Here is a 16,492-nt window from a genome sequence, read left to right on the forward strand (position 1 = left end):
ACTCAAAACACATCAAGCACTCTACTTTTCTTTTGTAGAAATCAACGTACAGAAACTTAATCATAAAAAATAGATCTATATTCCTTTAGCTCATCATGTTCTCAACTTACATGTACTAAAAATGAATACAATTGAAACAATGTGATTCAGGGTAGTTAAATAGAAAACAACAAATATCAGGATGCAAATTTCCGCCTACATAGATACAATCTCTAATTATTTATAATGAGGAACTGCTTTAATACTTGTTTCTTAAGCTTTGCTGTACTGAAAGCATAATTACAAACCCATTTGGCCACCTAAAGGTACTAACAAAAACGCTCCAGTTAAAGGTCCAGTGTGTAACATTTAATTCAATTCAATTTTATTTGTATAGCGTCAATTCATAACAGAAGTTATATCAGGACATACATACACATTTAGGAGGATCTATCGGTAGAAATGGAATATAATATTCACAGGTATGTTTTCATTAGTGTATAATGAAATATAGGAATCATCGTGTTTTCGTTACCTTAGAATTTTTTTTAATCTACAACGGCATCAGGTCACTTTCAATGAAGTCTCCCATGTTGAACTGCCATGTTTCTACCGTAGCCTGGACTGGACAAACCAATCACTGGTTGTATATAGGGTTTTGCAACCACCATAGTTCCTCCTCCACACTTCACAGCCTGTTCTCATTCCCAGCTCATCAAATACTGAATACATCAAATAAATGAGCGGTGTTCAGTTAGTTGCAATATGCAGCTTCACTGCTAGATGGCACTAAATCCTACACACTGATCCATTAAGTCATCAAGAAACTCAACAAAGACACAAAATAACAAAACTGTCTACTTCAGCGACATATACAAAATACAACTTTATAGCTTTTTTGGACACCAAAAATTGTTCAACACATAATCAAGACTCTAAAATCATTCATGAAAACTTGAAGTTTAACTGAAGCTTCCCCCTTTCATTTGTTTTAGGGGCTTATCAGATATATAAATGTCAGTCTCTGGGATTAGAAAGGTGGAATCCATCCAAATCTGTTTAGGTGCTCTCTCTCCTGGACCTGGAGGAACTCTCCAACTCTGCACGCATGGCTGCTGGGAGCACGCAGGCTTGGGGAGGTTGGTAGCAGATACTCTTCTCCTCTTCTGTGGGCTCCTTGCTTGACTAATCATAACTCCTCTAGCAGTCAGAGCACAGCTAAAGCACAAGAGACAACACAGGCAATAAATGGATGATCAAAGAGCATTAAGGCAGCTAAAAACAAGGGATGTTACAAGGCACTTAATCATTATTTTTGTTTTAAAGAAACAAGTTGAATTCTCTGAAGATAGCAGAGACAAAATAACATTAATGATGGTATTGTGTTGCATTATGGGAATTGCAGGATCCAGAGTTTTGGAACTTGACCCTTACTAAAGACCAAAAGTTAGTATATCCCAGCCTCTGATGCTTTAAGTAACCCTTTAAATAAAAGAAGCCAAACAAACCAGCAACGTTACAAGAAACCGGCAACATTTTAAGAATAAGTAAAAAATAACTAAACACACATCCATGTCAACTTGCTCTACTTTTGGTCGGTTGAGATTCAATACCTGGCCCGAATGATGCCTCATATGTATTAGGTTAGTGTCCTTTGCCAGTCACTATCACAAGTCTGAATTGACCTACCAGTACACTGAGCAGGTTTCCTGCAGCTGCTATGTCACTAAGGCCTGGTCGATATACAGTAGCTGCAGGGAAAAAAACATCGACTGTCAGCTGGCAAAATCACAAGAGCTAAAAATCCTCCTGTAACAATGCTGCCCAAACCCCCAATCACCAATCGCTTGTTATGCTCTTTTCTGTGTCAAAACACTCGCTCATTACATGATTGGACAAAAAGGTTGATGGCTTTGTTATTTGTAAAACGGGTCTCTAACCAGATGTAAATTGTAACAGAAGGCAAATTTGCTCTGCTTATTCTGGCGAGTTTCCAGTGTCCCAATCCCTCTTAAGCTTCTTGTTGACCGCTTCTGCCAGCTTTGTGTACACAATTGGCTCCTCAGCTATTCCAACTGCATCGTTAATGTCTGCCCTTTTGTCCTGCTCAATTCCACCGGAATAAACAGAATCACACGTGCAAAATTATTTTCTAACACAGATAATTAGCCGAAGAAACAATCCAAAGTATGAATAATAATGTGCCTCGGTAACATTATAACTTTTAAGCATGGGAAAAGGGGGGATTTGCCAAGGAAAATGAGCTTATCAAATAAAGCTTGAAAATGTGCAGTGAATGAAATGAGTCAATCATTTTAATGTGAGATGGAAGCTCTGAGGAGAATAAATAAGCAATCGTCACATCATGCAGGGAGAACAAATGAGCATGGTACACAATTAGGCAGGGTCACATTCTGCCGGAGCTGTGAGCGTGGGATGGGCTAATGATCTGTGAGAGCGAGCGTGTGTGCGCGCGTGTGTGTGTGTGTGTGTGTGTGTGTGTGTGTGTGTGTGTGTGTGCGTGTGTGTGTGTTTGTGTTAATGTGTATAGGAAGAGAACGAGGAAATAAGAGATGAAAAAACTGATCCCTAGCCCTCAAAATTCTGACGTACAGACTACGACAGCCAGACACACAAGCAGCAAGTCAGGCAAGAGACAAAGATAAAGGTAAGAGGGGCTGGTGGAGAAGAGGTGGGCTATCAGTCGACTTGGCATCTGGGGCAAGTAGACATGCAGGCAGACTGAGCAATGGGCAGGTACAGCAGCCAAACAGACAAAAAGAAGAGTGCCTCAGAGGGACCAACGGCACAAAGCTTTCAAAGGCGACTCATAGTTATTAACTATTCAATCACATAAAGGAGAGCTGAAGGCGTGAAAGGTTGCGGACCGAAGCACTTTTGCTTCAGTGCATTAAGAGACTGGTCCAGCACTCTGGCTGCGTGAAAGAGAAATAGATTGCCTCCCAGGAAGATGACTGCTCAAAGGAGTTGGCTTTTTCCCCTTAATAACAGCAATCTGCTGTGAAAATCTAATCCCAAGTACCATTTACACTGAATCTAGATAACTTCTGCTCGGAAAAGCGTACAATATGAATATTTCATTCCACGATATACAAATAAACAGAACACCCCCCCCCCCATCAATCAGGGGACATTCTCAAAGTGAGTGAACTGGAAGAGCAAATTGCTAATGAATACCATGCTGCTACAAATGCACATTTTAAAATGGCATTGTGGGTATTTTGCACAACTGGTCGCAATGAAAATACAATTCTTCACGAGAGCGTAAAATGTATTTGATCATACAGACATTGGTGTTCATGACCCATATGGTCAGAAAAAAGGAAATCTTAAGTGAAACACTCAGAATATTGATAACCTGAGTGACATATACACAACAGCAAACCAAGCAGGAACACTGTTCCTCAATTGAAATAATAGCTCCATCTTTGCCATTAAAGTCCGATATGGACGCACCCCTTAAGCCCCCTGCTCTCCTTCTCGCTGGCCTAATTCCCCCTCCTCAGTGGTGGATGAGAGGGATCAGAAATCCATCCATATGCATGGCCAACTATCTGTAGAGGGGATGTCAGGGTCTCAGCCTGGCCAGCTTTCTGAAAGTACTGGTAATGACACTTAATGAAAGCTAGGGAGGCGAGCAGTGAGAGGGGAAAGCCTGTGCTTATACTGCCCCCAGCCCCCACCAGCCATCCAGACCAGGCCGTCAGACGCCATAAATAAACAAACGTGCTGCGTGAGAATAGATGTGCTATTTCCCTAGCTTCTCTCATGCCATTTTATGCACTTATTTATCCATTTATTATTATTCCCTGGATATCCGGTTTGCTTTCAGACCACCTCTGTACTTCTGGCTCCCTGCAGGCTTTTTGAATGTCCCAAAACATTAGCTGGACTTTGCTCCAGTCACCCTGCGGCCCTTAATGGGCTCGGTCTGCATCGGCTCTCCACTGGTCTCCACAAATACACAGACATGAAGAGCTGTCAGACTGCCGCAAATGGAGCAAATATTCAGACATGTCACAAATCTCCTCTTATTAGCAATCACACTGCTTACACAACTTTCTCTAAAGGATTAACAAACTGGACGAAACCCCTTCTATCCCTAGTTAAGCTGTCATCTTCTGAATTGGACTAGTTTGGCGCTTGTGCCTCCCAGTGATGCAGGTGATATGGCTGAAGCTAAGAAGGGTGACTGGGGGGGCACTCTGGCTGCAGTGATGCCTGCGTTGAGAAGGGTGGTGAGGCACAAAGTAAACAGAAGGAATGAGGGGATAGAGAGGCTCTTCTTGGCACAAGCCCCTAATCAGTACAGTCAACACATGGCAGATTGGGTTCACATCTTTTTCACGTAGCTCTCGCTCTGCCTCTGTCCTTTCACCACCAAAACTTATCCCTTCAATCAGCCCCAATTTCCCTCCTTTCAATCTGAGAGGATATCAGATGGGAACGTGTGGCAGGCAAATGCCAAGCAACACAAATCTGGCTTACTCTGCGGGAAGGTTGTATTGGGGGAGAAAAATGAGATGGCTTCAACTGTTGGACACCATTCCACCAACAAAAAACCCTTTCTGAAGTAACGCATAAAATTCATAATTTATTTAGAAATTGTTGGAAGTTTCCATGGTAATGCTTGAGTGACACGCTTACTTAAAAGTGTCTCACAGGTGAACACTAACAGCGACTAACACGTACCAGTTTGTCTGGCCAGAGGAGAGAACGTCCTTGGGTCAGTTGGGTAAAAAGTTTGCCAACTCTAGACACTCAAAGTGTGCCAGGGAGGCGAGACCTCTTCCTCTGCTGCACCATGTCCTTTGATCACTGACTTCCTTTGCCCACCCTCAAGATTTCCCAGCTAACTGCACAAATGTGTCTTCGGTGTTAACAAGCTTTAGCCATCAGTCGGGTCTGGGCCACACAGGTGGGGACGCCACAAGCTGGCCAGAGTCGAGCAGATTACAGTGGAGGTCATCCTGGGTGCAGAAAGAGAGGAGTACTAAACATGGTTGTATGTAAAGGAGAGAGAGAAATGTGCTGGGGCTGCATTAGCAACAGGACCCAGAGGCACAACCCAGGGGGGCAGCGGACTTCAAACACTGATGTGCAGTCTGTGTTCAGGGCTCTCAGGCTGCTGATTTCACAGCCGGAAAACACAGACCATTAGTCAGAAAAACACACTGAGGCCTATGCTAATCCCAGAACAAGCAAAATCAACATGACAGCCAATAAAATCCTGGGAGTTATGCACAAGCTTTGCTTTTCAGTGATACTGTCTGTGATGTGCTGGTGAGTGTTTGTATTGACCCGTGTTTCAGATGAGCCACTCCAGAAACACTCATGCTCTGTCTGAAAGTTCACTGCTTTGTCACTGACACTGTCTCTGGAGTCTGCCAGAGCAGAAGTAGAGAACATTTAGTCACAGAGAGGGGCTTGTATGGATTTGCAGCCTCCTTTGGAGTGTGAAGTCTTTGTCTGGACTATGATAGTTTAACAGAGTAGGATGATCACAACCAAAGTCACCACATCATGTACTGTCTCAGGTTTGTCTCACTAGTAAACTTGGTCAAAGGATGCACAGGAATGGAAACACGCAACTAATGGGGATCATTTGACCGTGTCTATAGCAGGAATCAGTTAAACTTATTTTCTTTCGATTAAGTGGAAACTTCTTTGGTAAGAGCTCTGCATTGGGCTTTCAAACTGGCTTCAGAAGCCTAAAAAAGACATTACTGTGTGCTTAGCAGTAGCAACAGTTTCAGCAAATTTTGTCTTTGAAAAAAGCGAAAAGGGGATTTGTTTGTATTGATAAAAATGTTTTGTGTTTTAATTTGTGTCCTAATGGAGCAATGTCTGCCTCGTGCTGCTACACAAACACATCAGACACTCTACTCACTGCAATATATTCTGTATCTAGTGCCCTCTTTGCATTAAAGAGTAACTTAACACCAAGTGGCTGCAGACAAACAATGTCACCATAAACATTGTTCTGCCGGTGTTAAGTTACTCTCTATGGTTTTAATCTGTAAATGCATTTTCCAAAAACCTGTGCTCAGTGACGATGATGTTCAGCAACCGAACAGTATGTGTTAATGTTAAAATATTTACATTAGGGTCAAGAACTTTCTTAAGACTTCATTCAGGTACCTGTTTGTGCGATGGCCTAACACCTAAAAAATGAAACAGAACGTAAAAATGTTACATTGCACAACAACATTTGTAGATTTTGCCCAGTGACTTCATTCTCTCTGTGTATACCTGGATCTTCTCCTCTTCAATCCTCTTCTCGTCAACCTCAGCTTTAATCTCCTGACCTCAATTTGTCAAGCTTCCACACCCTCCTGCAGGTGGATTCATGTGCACCTGCACATAAACACAAACAAAAAACGCACTGTATTTCACACACTGTTGCATTTGAGAATAAGGCATATAAATATAACTCTCTCTCTTCTGTCCACTTTCTCTTTCTTAGCGAAGATGGATGATCTTCATGCTTGGCTCTTTTATTTTCAGTGCCAGTTTTTCATTTGCTTGCCTGCAGCAATGTAGGAATATGATAAAATGTGCATTAGCTATTGTTGGGATAGAAACCAATTATTGTGCAAGTGCAGAGAGACCTCAGCAGTAATGTGGTGTGTATTAAGGCCTTACGTTCCAGGACCAACTGGTTGACAGTGGAGAGCATCTTGTGGATATGAGAGCTGTCTTACCGAACACAAAAACCTCCACCTTGGACCTGGACAGAGAGGGAGGAAAAGAGATTAAAGCACAGAGACAGTGGAAAGGAAGTAAAATATATATAAAAAAAGATATCCCATATCTACAACAAACTGCTCTACTATGCTTCTGTTTTTGCAGACTTTAACTACCTTAGGTCATAGCTATCCATGAGAGACACAGATGGCCAGCAATGCCTGCTACTCTTTACCCACCTGCAAGTTGGACACGCTTTACAAGGTTTTCACCACTGATTCACCCATTCAGCACGCACACACTCACACACCAGTGGCAGCGAGCTACCACGCACGGTGCTGGCCTGACCATCAGTTCAGCGTCTTGCCCAAGGACGCTTAGACAGGAGGAAGTGGAGATCAAACTGTCACGATCAAACCTGTTATCAGTGACGCCCCGCTGAGCCACAGCTGCTCAGGAGGCTTAATAATAATAATAATAATAACAACAAGTAAAAAAAAACATATTTACTTTAAAAAAATATCTCATGTTGTTAGAATATTATTAAATACCACAAATACTATTAAAAAAGGAACATCTGTGTATAGTACATTGAAACATGCTGGGGTCTTCGTTTGTACTGTGTCAGGAAAGTACACATCTTTAAGATGTTTTGGTAGAAGTAACTTCAATTGACCAGGGAAGACAAACTTCATTGTACCACGATTCAAACTATAAGTCACTTAAAGATCCTACCACCACTAAGACCTCTATTTTTCCCAGTATTGTGCACAGGGGATGCAATAAGGCACAAACATGTCCCTAATCCAAGGTCTGTCACCTCTTCACTGCTTCCGAGCCAAGATATTGCTAATGCTATTAACACTGCCTGTATAGATCCTCCCTTTGTCGGGTGATGAAGCCATTTTTAATAATGATTATGCTGTTGCCTTACTTAGCATTCTACTCAATATCAGTTTGTATAAAGCTAGTCAGAGTAAGGATCTATATCTATGACCTAATGAAATCCCCCTTATTTCTGTGACACACCTGCTGGCATTCAAAAATATAATTCTGGTGTAGACTTACTTTATCGAGTTGTTTTGAAAAAATGAATTAGAAAATGTTGTGATCTGTGCACAGCCTGTCAGATGCTACCTTTGTTGTGTCACCCGTTTCCCCAGCTTCAGCCCCACAGCTATTTCCTGCTAGTCAGGGAGACGAAGGCTATGAGCACACCACCACCATCACAATGACCTTTCCACAAGCCCAGGGAGCACGCAATGCAGAGGAGAGGCAATAAAAGTAATGAAAGAAGCAGAGGCAATTAAAGTGGTGTGTGTGTGAGGGGAGCGTGGCGGAGATGAGCCTAACTGGAGGCAGCCCTGGAATGCACTACAGCTCCATATCCCCCATAATCCCTGTGTGATCGCAGAGCAACCCTGGTGTGCTCCCAGTCTGATCATCCTCTCACAGCATTCACCAGCTAATCTTTGGAAAAGGACAGCCATGCACACGCACCGTACACACACACGCACGTGTATCAAAGTCATTCAAAGATACACACATCTCTGCACACACTGCAAGAGTAATTATTATTGGACGCATACAGTATGTACTGCATGACAAAGTGAGGAAACTACTAAAAATAAATTACCAAACACAAACACACTCAGGCACAAATGCGCACGTGCACACACGCGCGCGCACACACACACACACACACACACACACACACACACACACACGCTCACACACGTTTAGTTCTAGAAAATGAGTTGCTCTCCCCCTGCCCTCTGCAGTGCCGTGTTTCCTCGCGGCCAGTGAGAATCATTAATGCCCTTCCTCTGATGCAGCCACACAACCAACAGCAATTATTTCTAAAAGCAAAAAGTGAAAACAGACAGTGAACGCACAAATATACACGGCACATAATCATTATTTTTTTGTTGGGCTGGCTGTGTGGGGGTTGAGGAGGTGGCAGCAGCAGCTTGGACTTCATTTTCTCTAGCGGAGTTTACTGACCGCAAAATGACAAGGATGCTTTTCCTAAACCAATTAAGAGGCTGCAGTGCTGCTGTTACCATGTGACATTGACAGCACTTAAGGAGGCTGACGCCAGGCCTTAGAGATGAGCCAGAGATGTGCTCTTGGCTCAGGAGTCAGCACACACGTACAAACACACACACACACACACACACACACGCACACACACGCACACACACGCACACACAGGAATACAGTTGTACGCAATCATGCATGCACACATGTCAATAAAAGGAATGACACTGTAGAGCAGAGAGCAGGTACCAAAGTGTACACCAGGACTCCAGACAAAAACAAATATGTAACTAACAAAACACAAATACAAGAGGTCCACTGTATTGGGTTCTGTAAGTGGCTAAAATAAATAAAAACCTATCCAGCTGGTAATATTAAATACTACTGCACACCCAGGTCTCGAGTCAGGAAAAAGACCTCATTATCTAATCAGTTTTAGAAATACATAGAAAGGGCAAAGCTAACTGGTCTCCCCTTTTCTTGACAAAAGAATCAGATCTTGCCTGTAGTATACAATTAGTGAACAGTGTGACCTCTGAGGGTTAGGACTCTTCTTGAGAAAAGGCTGTGTGGTCCACGCTAATAACCAGAATTCTCTGTGAAGGAGCAAGCATTGTGCCCCTTCTCTGACTCTGGCTATCATAAACTAATACCCACTGTTGAGATAGGAGATGAGACTCATTTTCCTTCCTATTATAGAGCATTCACATCATAGTGGTACTCGGGGCTTGTAGGACATTGGCTGGTCAAAGTGCCGCTTAAAGAGGGGAGAGCTGGTGTGTAACCAAGCCTAATCACTCAGTATCAACTGTGGTCCCGGCAGCTCAGATGCTGGGAAACAGGAAGTGCATATTCTGAATCTGTAACTCATAATGTGAGTTTCTGCCTGTACTCTGGTCATCTCTATATTTTGGTGCTTAGTTGTTCCTTCTGTCAGCTAAAAACTCCTCCGCAGATGGGACATAACACGAGAGGATTAAGTCTTAGCCACCCACGATTCCTCTCTGCCGCAACACACAACACAATCAAACACACATGGTAAAACAGCTAAATGCACACTTAACTGTTTTTTGGGGGGGTTTTTTTACATTTATGGAGAATTCTGTTTTGACCTCAATATAAGCTTTGATGGGTACCCAGATTTAAACAAGGCAACAAGCCATGTGCCAACATGAAGGAGCTCAACCTCCAACAATACCAGTAGCAGCTGCACTCTAACCACCTCTTTGCTCTCTCAGGTAAAAGCTGCCCAAGCAGCAAGTCCTTCTTTTTTGGAGCTGACTGTAAACTAATTGTAAGGCCTCTCTCAAACAGGACACAGTACACAAGAGCCTCTACATCTACATACTACACAAAACATGAACAGTGCACCCTCCAAGGTGCATATGGCAGAGTTATGTGCCCACAAAACACAGAATGGATTAATGTTCACCTGAAACCTATAATATGCAACAGTGGTTCTGAACCACCCTGGCTTGTGACCCCTTAAAATGAACCAATGCCTGCTTGTGTTCTTAATGCAGAAATGTAAGTAGTTTCTAAAGCATGGTTTAACTTTTCAGATTGTACCATTTGATGTAAAAGATCAAAAAAGAAAAATATCAAATCAACATCAGAAAATAGTTGTGATGGAAATAAGATGTATTTTTGTCTCTATCTGTTTTCCAGCTCTGCAACTGAACCATCCCGGTCTCTGGATAGCGCTCTGCAGCTCCGTCACATACTCATGGAGACTGCTTACAGATCTCCACCGGCTACAGAGAGAGATAATGGGCGGCTGTCAGTTACGCCCCTCTGTCCTCATCTCCCCTAATCAGTTCCCCCATCTTATGGAGTTGCATGGGTGTTGGAGTTTCACATAGGACTAAGTTTGACGGTCACGTTCCATCTTAACTCTGTGGTGAAGATTTAAAGCACATAGGTGGGCAGATGAAAGATACTCCTTATATGCATGAAAGAGATCAAATTGGGATTAAGGAGATTAATTTCAGATGGTAATTGAGAAACTTTTTCATCAGATTTATCTAACTTTCTAAAAGATGTCAAATGTGGTGTGATTTAATTTGCTAACAGATGAATGGTTGGTAAATTGCTGTGCTTCAGGCTTGTGTCCCTTTGGCTGGTGTAAAATCATATATCGTCAAATTTCATGACTTGTGAAGATCTGACTCATTTCTCAGCTTCCTCTGGGGTTAAAAAATAATTACTAGTTTTGAAACACAAATTCAGACTGAAACTAATTCAATTTGTGAGCATGGCTGGAGGGTGACTGAGTGGTGTATAAACGTGGTAGCTAGGCTTCAATCAGACGGCAAGCATGGGGGAACAATCACCCTTTAGAGATGACAAAATGACCTTGGAAATCACACAGTTCAGACTCGTATGGGAACATGAATTCAAATCATGATATTCACCTTACAGTCCGGTGCTGCTGGATACAGTGGTGCCAGAATGAGTTTTCCAAGTGTGTGTGTGGGGGGATGATGATACGCTAGTGAACTTTTCCATGTCAACTTCCTTTCAATCTCACCAATCCTACCATTTTTGTACAACTAAAATATGATGAGGAATCAGTGGGTTCAATATAACTAGGAAAGCCATCCATCCTCTGGATGCCCCTCGGCCTCTAGTTTGTGGTTGTACAGTTTCATAAGGCAGTGATCAACCTACAGGTCACAACAGGTCATGTTATACAGTCAGGTCAAGAAAAAAGTGTCTCGACGATGAAATGGCTACTATGGGCATTTACATCATCACACATGAATACAACTGAGTTAATTAAATCCACAAGTGTTTCAGCTTTCCAGTCCTACCCAATTTATGCAATTCCAATACTGTTTATGGACCCTTGTATGCAGACATTAATATTATTAGAATATAAGTACACAAGGCGAAAATAAATGTATATGGTGTTATATTTTTGCCTCATTTCTGAGCGAGCAATGGGAGAAAATATATATAATATTTTGAGGAGAAATTATACACTAGTTTGAGCAAACAAAAATCTGTTCTGTACTCACTAAATGTACTTGCAAGTTTGCTATTATCCATATTAACATGCAATAATAACCCTCCCACTCAGTTTTACTCATATTCCTTTCACAAACACTGGCAGACTGCTGCACACTAACTCACATTCTCTTTCTTTCTCTTAAAATCTCACCCTTGGCGTGCATAAATATTGCCTGTACACTCGCTCAACCTTTTACAGCATTACAATTTGCCACACAATCAACCAATCGGAGAATAGCAGAAGGTAAATTCTGGCTGTTTTGTCTCCAATAACAATGTTTCCATAAGAAGACAAAAGCAACCGGACATTGTGAAAACATTTCTGTCTCTTTGACCCTTTGCTCCTGCTGCCTGACTTGTTGTATGGTAGATGAGACAGGCTCTTATATCTGGCACACAGCTTCACCATCTGTGAAAAGTTCTCATTCATAGTGGTTTACAGAGCCATTGGCATTTACATTTCTATGATGGCCAGGAGCCAGTAGAAAATCAAACACATCTATGCTTTGCAAGCAGAACCTTTAATACATGTGAGTCAAATAAAAAGTATATTATTAACATTAGGTTCTTTATGTTGTTGGTATTTTTTATTATCTTGTTGAGAATTAACCAAACAAACCAGGGCAGAATGAGCCAGACCTTTGGCTCAAAAGCCAATAGTGCCACGATTAAGTGAATTGAAGATGAAAAGATTTAAATCCTGATAAGATTCAAGCAGATAAAACATGCACAACCAAACCAACCGTGTGTTTACAGAGCAGTACACTGAGACACTTACTTCAATCAATATATTGATGTTTTGTAATAGGCTCTAAATGACTCAGGTTAGAGACTGCTGTGCAGCAAACCTTCTCACTGCTTCTGTGTCTGCAATTCACTTCAGCACAAATATAAAACACAAGCAGAGACGGCAAAGAAAAACCAAACTCAGTCAACTACATGACAATGAAAAATTAGAAATCCATGTTTTGTTTCCACGTCACCTTCACAAGGTGTCGTTCGAGCAAGGCACCAAACACATTGGAAGGTAATCCAGATACAAGTTATATGCAACATGGTTGAGGGGATGATGCTATTTACCTAAATATAATGCAATTGTTTTTCTGTTTTTTCTAAATAAAATAAAATAATAAAGTAATAAAGTAAAATACATACATTAATGTAAAGTGAAACTGGGTACTCACTCACAAGGACGGTATATATTTTATTGTTGTGCAAGCTGAGATCAGAGATTATTCTTTGTTGACTGGTCCTAACATTTCCCTACTTTTCCATCAGTTCTCCCTCCAGCTTTATGGCAAGTTCTGTTCAACCTCTTTCTTGAAAGAATCCACCTTAGTTTTTCATCCTGGCCTCCTTTAATTGACAATCTCAAATACGACATTGTAGGAAAAACAATTATTTTTCTGAAAACCTATCAAAATAGAACACTAAACTCATTGTTACCAACATTAAACTTATTATTAATAATTGATTACTTCTCTATTCAGCCCAATCATAGGAAATTAAAGTCCTGTAAGCATGTCATACATGGAAGCAAATCAATAGACGGCAATGTGTGCATGTGCGACTCAGATTCAATCTGACCAGGCAAGCTTAAAGATTTAATGAGAGATTGTTTAGTAATTCTGCCTGCACAGTGTTGTTTTGTACGGCAGGTTGTTTTGTGACGTGTCACTGGAGCATAAGTGATCAGAAGTATGTGTGTGTGTTTGAGAGAGCACTGACCAGGCCCTATTTACTGCCAGGTGAAGCAACTAATTAAATATCAAAGGGCAGGCAAGCTCAGTCCCACCAACATTAACTAGGACCACAGCCACGGGTCAGAGCCCTTACAAACTCAAGCGCCAAGTTGTATGGAAAAGGAAAAAGCGAGGAGGAGGGAGAAAGATGGGGTTGGGTGGAGGGTGGCATTTTATTAGTACATAAAAACACTGCTAGTAAGCCCTCTGGAAAGCCCCTATTCTGCTTCCCAGTTTCACCACTGGAAAACCTGCAAGAGAGTAAAGTCGGTTTACGGATATGAAGGAGGATGTGGGGAAGTTTAGAGAGCGCTCTCATCACAACATGCTGTGTCACTGACTCTGACTGTGAATGCGTGTGTCAGGAGCTGGTGGTGGTGAGCGATACTGTGGGAAAAGCCCAGAGCCTTTCCAATGCTCACCTCCCTCTTCCATTGACGAGTGAGGTGCAGTAACAGCTAATCGATGGCTAGTGAATTCCCTGCACACCCCCCTCGCCAGGCTGATCAATATTCCTGGCAATTAGAATCCCCTATCTGCATGGCTGTAGGGACCTTGGGGTGGCTTGCCAGCCCACAAACACCCAATTTAGTCCTCAGCCTATCACTTAATTACTAAATCCTCCCTAATGCCTATTGGCAGGTGGCGGGCGTACTCACAGCAGCCCCAGTGGCTGAGTGAACATGAGACCTATGGCAAGGTGCTGGTTAAGATGCTCCTATCCCACTTCAGTTGGCCAGTTAACCGTCTGATTTCACACAAGGGTCCCACCCAGAAATGATCCGCCTATTGAGTGCCTGGCCCACACACAGCCCAGATTGATGGTGTGGAATGGGAGGAATGGGATGGGTGGAAGGGTGAGGGGATAGGGGATACAGGAGTTACAGTGCTAAAACATCTGTCAGCCACTAGTTTTGTCTGTGAGAGGCACAGCACTGTTTTAAAAGCGCTCACAGTCAGAGGATTTCCTGGTGTTTTTCATATTGACTAGAGAAAGCATGGCATATAAATTAAATGCAGTCTCATGATAATTCATATTGTAACAACTCTGAGAGGTACAAATATTTCAGGTTTAAGCTCTTAACACATGAGGGAATACAGTATACCTGTAGCTTTGCGGTTAATGCTCTGGAGCTGCTCGGTATTCACCACATCTGCCGGCTACTCCTGAGTCTGCTGATGCCCACCTGCTGGCAACAGTTCTCTCCCCTCGTTCCTGGGCTGATATAGGCACACAAAACAGACATCCAAGATGTAAGATATACAAAAACAAATGTATGCACTCTCTCTCTCTCTCACACACACACACACACACACCAAAGACACATTTGTTCCTTTCCTGGATGACGAAGAGTCGTTACCCAAAGTGTTAACAAAGTATAGAATTCTTACTTTTTGAAATAATTCCATATTTTGTTTGACCTTTATCTAACTGACACTTTCTTTCCGCGAATCAACTTTTGGCAGATCTTTTTTCTATATCCATAAGTTCAGATTCTTTTGATATGCATAACAGGATGTTTTCATAGTTAGTGTGAGTGGGCTTTTGTAAGTGGGTATGTTGTGTAGATTAGTAATGTGTACCACACAAAAGGCCTAGGGCTGTGAACTGATGGGCAATTTCCTTGCAGGTGATTGGCTGAGGCAGCTGCCACATCACACACTCAGGTGACTGTCTCACGCAATATATTAAAGCCAGCACTGGAGGCTAGCTGACCTGACACGAAAGCCTGTCACTGTCACTCCCCCTCCTTTTTCCCTCTCTCCCTGACTTATACCATTTCAATCATTCTCTCTTTGTATCAATGTCTTTTTCATTTCTTGATTTTGTAATTTCAATAGCCTCTTCTTGGAGAGACATGAGAAAAACAGAGGGACTGATAAGAAACTGTCAGTGGAGCAAAAATGTATCTGACAACTTTCCCTCTAAAAGATTTTGAGGAGATTCAGGATATTTCTGCCCCATTTGACAGTAAGGAATGACAGTAGCGATAGAACAAAGAGACAAAGTGTGATGCGTCACACAAGTGATAAGATGGACCCACAGACACTGTCTCAAACTATTGCAATTTCCACAAAAATCACTGAGCACTGTACAACAATACTTTCTCAATCAGGTAGAGAGACCAACTGCAGTGTTTTCCCCATACCAGAGTCAACGCAGTGGCCTTTGTCTTCAGTGAGCCCCTGTGTATGCTGCGGCATCTGGGCTGAGGGGAGGCCATGCTGGGTCTCTTTGCTCTATCAGTGAAGTACTGCCACCAGGTTGTGGGCCTCCAGCTGTTTGCTGCTTCACTGTCTTCACAGCCTCTTTCTACATCATCTAATGCAGTAGTCCACCCTTTCTCTGCACTGCTGTGAAGAATGGGAGAGGACATATTGAGTATATTGTGTGAGACTGTATGTATCCAAGTTTAATTGCTCACTTTATATGTAGGGAAAGGCTTCTAACTGTAACATAAGTACCCGTATCAGCTGGCACCTGCTTCCTTTCAGTAGTTTGGCTGTGAGCAGCCTCCAGGTCTTGTTCCAGTGTGGTAACCCGCTGCTCTTGAGTGGTATCTCCTGCTGACTGCACTGGCCCTGGACAGAACCTCCACCTGCAGCCAATCTCTTGCCTCCTGAAGGGGCCACACCTCTAGACAAAAATGCAAGCACTCATTCAGGACACATATGGAACCTCACACAATTTTACTGTATGGGAGATAAAAAAATCATTTGAGAAACTGGTAATTTTTTGCAAATGCCAGCCTATCTGTCAGACATCTGTCAGTCTTTGAGCTGGTTGAGTGTGGACACCTCTACTCAGCTGACACACCTCTGCACGATGCATACTCAACTCCTGGATGCCTTGGGCGCCGGGGCCTGGGGGAAGAGCCTGTCGAAACGTACACATATGGGTGCGCACACACACACAAGCACACAGACACACAGCACTGTCACTTTCCTGTCACATAGCCATGGAAATGGCCCGAGGTGAAGTAAGGATAGGTGCCCGGAGCTTTACAAAT

General features: G+C 42.5%; 1 long non-coding RNA gene across 6 annotated transcripts in view; it reads right to left on the minus strand.

Moving 5' to 3' along the window:
• Nucleotides 1-347: 347 nt before the first annotated feature.
• LOC127351943 (uncharacterized) overlaps nucleotides 348-16,492 on the minus strand; it is a 51,552-nt gene continuing 35,407 nt past the window's right edge. For 2 of the 6 annotated variants that reach the window (XR_007881002.1, XR_007880997.1), the window contains 6 exons: nucleotides 15,948-16,119; nucleotides 15,632-15,836; nucleotides 14,588-14,702; nucleotides 6,646-6,730; nucleotides 6,253-6,357; nucleotides 348-1,197 (listed from right to left, as the gene is read on the minus strand). This is a non-coding gene — a long non-coding RNA (uncharacterized LOC127351943). Of the gene's footprint in view, nucleotides 1,731-4,692; nucleotides 4,971-6,252; nucleotides 6,358-6,645; nucleotides 6,731-14,587; nucleotides 14,703-15,631; nucleotides 15,837-15,947; nucleotides 16,120-16,492 lie in introns of all 6 variants that reach the window. The other 4 variants (XR_007881001.1, XR_007880998.1, XR_007880999.1 and 1 more) reach the window with 4 other exon arrangements.

Source organism: Dicentrarchus labrax, unplaced genomic scaffold, assembly GCF_905237075.1.
Source record: "Dicentrarchus labrax unplaced genomic scaffold, dlabrax2021, whole genome shotgun sequence".
Classification (NCBI taxonomy): domain Eukaryota; kingdom Metazoa; phylum Chordata; class Actinopteri; family Moronidae; genus Dicentrarchus; species Dicentrarchus labrax.